The sequence below is a fragment of the Octodon degus genome, unplaced genomic scaffold, assembly GCF_000260255.1.
Source record: "Octodon degus isolate 3935 unplaced genomic scaffold, OctDeg1.0 scaffold00122, whole genome shotgun sequence".
In the NCBI taxonomy this organism is placed as follows: Eukaryota; Metazoa; Chordata; class Mammalia; order Rodentia; family Octodontidae; genus Octodon; species Octodon degus.
Window position 1 is genome coordinate 1,771,353 of NW_004524698.1, and position 3,830 is coordinate 1,775,182.

The window sequence follows — 3,830 nt, forward strand, 5'->3', positions numbered from 1 at the left end:
AGGAGACCTTTGTACTTTGAGTTCTAACATAATGAACTGAACCTAACTTTGTAGTGAATTCAACTGGGTATGGCTTTGTAAAAACTGAGACTTCACCAGCCAGTCACAGCAAGCCATTTGTTAGTCTACCACAGACTGCCAACTCATCAGGCAAGGTTCAGTCAGGGCAGACACTGAACTAAACCAGTCAAGCAGCTTCTGTACTTCACTTCTATTTTCCAGCCATAAATCTGCTTACCCACATTGCAGAATGGATCTCTCTGGACCTCTTCTGATCCTCAAGTTGCACAATTCGCCAACCATTTTTCACTCAATTAAACTCAAATTTAATTTGTTTGAAGTTTTAATTTTAATAGCAGCTTTGACAAAGAAGATGGCTTCAGGGTTTCTCAACAGTGGCACTATTGGCATTTCAAGCTGGATAATACTCTGCTGTGAAGGGCAAAATGTTGACAGCACTGCTGGCTTCCATGTCAAAAACCAGAAAACATCTCCAGACATTACAAATGCACCTGATGGAGTGAAATCAGACCGGCTAAAGAGCAATAGACTGGTAGTACTGTTACTCTTTTTGTAATACACAGAACTCAGAATCAAGAGAAACCTAAATGTATCTTCATGAAGGGCAATATATGTTAATATGTCCATAATAATGGATAGTGGTAAGAAATTATAAAACATGATCATATTTATGAAAATAAGTATGTATACTAAGTCATACAAACATTCAGGCTGCAAACTCACTAATACAAAGGGACCTCACGTTACAAATACTTGCAAATGAGAACAAATTGTGTAAGGAGCTTGTGTATCTGTTCACAGTTGTGCTGCTGTGCGCCTATTATGCAGTGCAACAGTATAGAGTAGTAGAAACTTACTGTATTTCTGGGGCGGTTTATGCTTTACATTGTATATCTGTGTCAAAGGTGTACAAGACTTATTTTGTCAGACTTATGAATGAATCCAACATATGAACATTTCTCCCAGAACTGAATTTATTCATAAATCAAGGACTTACTGTATTGTACAAATATATCTATTAGACATAATCTATAGGAGTAACACCAAAAAAGTTGACAATTATGAATTTGAGTTGGAAGGATTATGTATCAGAGGATTTATCTGTATTTGTCAGTTTTCTATAGCAAATATAAATCACTTATACAAAAGTATTTTAGAGTGTTTTTATGAGCATATTTACCTCCCACAGGAAAAAGAAGTCCGTTTAATATTGATGGTGCTAAAAGAAATCATTTTATATACGCAAACCTGAACCCAGTAACATCAGAGGCCTACTGAGCCAACTTGCTTGGTATCATCTAGGAAGATGCAATAATCTTTAATGAAAACTATACTAGATAATCAACTAAGCTCTTTGTTTCTAAAGCCAAGAGATACTACTAATAATTAGGTACAAAAAGACAATTTACAACAATCTGATAACAAAAGATAAAAAACACTGAGTGTGAGTTTTGTTTTCCTTTTTAACATAAATAAATGATTTCTCTCTCTTCTTAATCAGCATTAATACATGTCCCATCTTGAAAGCCAACAAAGCACACACAACCTCTCACATTCCTTCTCTGCATGAACTTTAACCTAGAAAGTCATTGAACCAGTAAACATAAACTGTTTGCAAGCAGAAAGGAAGCATAAAGCTAAATAAGGACACACAACCAAGTACCAGAAAAGGATATAAAGCAAATGTATTACACACATACTTTGCTGTTCCTTTTTCGAACTACTAGGAAGCAATTCCAATTACTCACAAAGGAGTTAGTGGAGTTACTGATCACAGTATGTGTATTTCTACAACATCTTTTCAGCATAAACTAAACCACTACAGCCTAGTGTCATCTGCAGCTTTACATTTCTATGTTTATGACCTCTGATCCAGATGGGCCACTCCAACTTGAAGGTCAGGATAGCCAAGAGCTTGCCTGCTGTTTACCTGGCTCACAATAGTTCTTATGTGGGTCTAGATCTCAAGTGAGCTCAGAGCTCTATTTATTCAGTCCTCATATACTTTCAATGTTATGAATATTTTTAGTAACAAGGCAAGTTAGGTTAACATAATGTATTTGTGGCCTGATCCTGCGAGTCATGACTGAGTCTAAGGAATTAATGCATTGTCCATATATTACATGCCCATGATTCACATTTTAAGCAAAGCCTGTACTTTGACTTGTTGAATATAACACAGATTTTCAGGGCATTTACAATTATCTACCACTACTACATAATACAAACTTTTAAAATTCATACTCACGTTTCTAATGTTTTTATACCAATATGTATTATTCAGGTATAGAAATCAACTGCTATTTTTTTTTTTAAATTCTTGTCAATTAACTCTGTTTCATCTGCCTCCCTGGACAATTCTGATAGTTCTGATCCTAAAAGGAATTGGCGTGATTTCTTCTAAAGCCCTGGAACAGAGTAATCCACATAGATGAGAGTGTATATACTAAAAATAACAGAAGCATCTAACTTTTGTTGAATTTATATACCATGGATTTTATTATCAAATTGAATCCTCAAACCAACCCCATCAGATTTACTCTTCTTATCCTCATTTTACAGTTAAAACTGGAATACAAAGTAATTTTCCCTCAAGTTCTCATAGCTGGGTAGTACATTATGTGCATTCCAAACATGACAATTTAACTCCTAAGTCCAAGTTGCAGGTTATTCTACAATTCTATCATTGACTTCTGCATTCTGGAACATAAGAACAACAAATAACATATATAACAAAAAACATGAATAAAATCTAGAAGTCACAACTGAAAAAAAGCAAATTTTGAAGTAGTTGGGGGTGGGTCACTCGTTCAGTGAATGAGAGATAAACTCACTTAGGTTCTTGGGAAGAAAAAGTAATGGCTGGGAAGAGAAACAGGAACAATGAAATCTGTAATTCCATAGTGGAAATCTCAGTTATTCTAAGTAAAAAAGACAATGACAGATGGCGGGGGCCTTTTGGAGACAGAGTCTGGCAATGCCGACCAGGCTAGCCTTGAGCTCACTTTGTAGCCCAGGCTGGTCTCCAACTCATCATGATCCTCCTGCCTCAGCCTGCACAGTGCTGGGATTACAGCCTTGTGCCACAAAACCTGGTTCAACAATGACAAATTCTTGCCTAGAATCACCCTGACATTCAAAAACACCAATGACAAACGCCCTTCCCTTAACCATCACTGATAGTCAAACCCATAACACAACACAAAGGAATCTGAAGAGCAGATTAGGCACTTCAGATTGTAGTGTAATTTTTAGTTGTATGATCTCCAGCAAGTCAGTCATTGGTTTTCCCTCTCTGGAACTCAAATCACGCCAAGCATAGAACCAAGGCTAAATTAACATAAAACTCTCCGCTCTAAAACTACGTGAAACTTTCAGACTCCTGTAACACTTGGGATTATTCGTGTATTCATACAAACGCCGTACACAGATGTGCACTTCTATGCCACCACAAGCCCCGGCACAGCACGGCTTCCCGGCCCTCGGCTCCCGGGTGGCAAGGTCAAAAGTGACTTCCAACAACCCCCAAAGGTTGCTGCTGCGTGGACCTTTGCGTGTACAATAATCCAAGTCAGATCCGGGGGTAAAGGAATGTGCTGGGTGAGGAGGCAGCGTTATTCCAGATCATCAGGAACCTTAGTCCAGACTCCCAGAGTTACAGAATGACTCCCAGAGAGCGCAAGCACTTTGCCCCACACTCCACAGCACGTAGCGGTGAGGTCGGGACCAGAACCCCAATATCGCGCTTCTCCGTGGCGCAGCGAAGCGGGGGGCGCAAGCAGCGGCGCGCGGGACAGCGGGGGGCGCGG

The 3,830-nt window shown here is 38.8% G+C and overlaps 1 long non-coding RNA gene across 1 annotated transcript in view; it reads right to left on the bottom strand.

The window, feature by feature from the left end:
* Nucleotides 1–266: 266 nt before the first annotated feature.
* LOC111812364 overlaps nucleotides 267–3,830 on the bottom strand; it is a 14,090-nt gene continuing 10,526 nt past the window's right edge. Inside the window, exon 3 of the long non-coding RNA XR_002817876.1 lies at nucleotides 267–277. This is a non-coding gene — a long non-coding RNA (uncharacterized LOC111812364). The remainder of the gene's footprint in view (nucleotides 278–3,830) is intronic.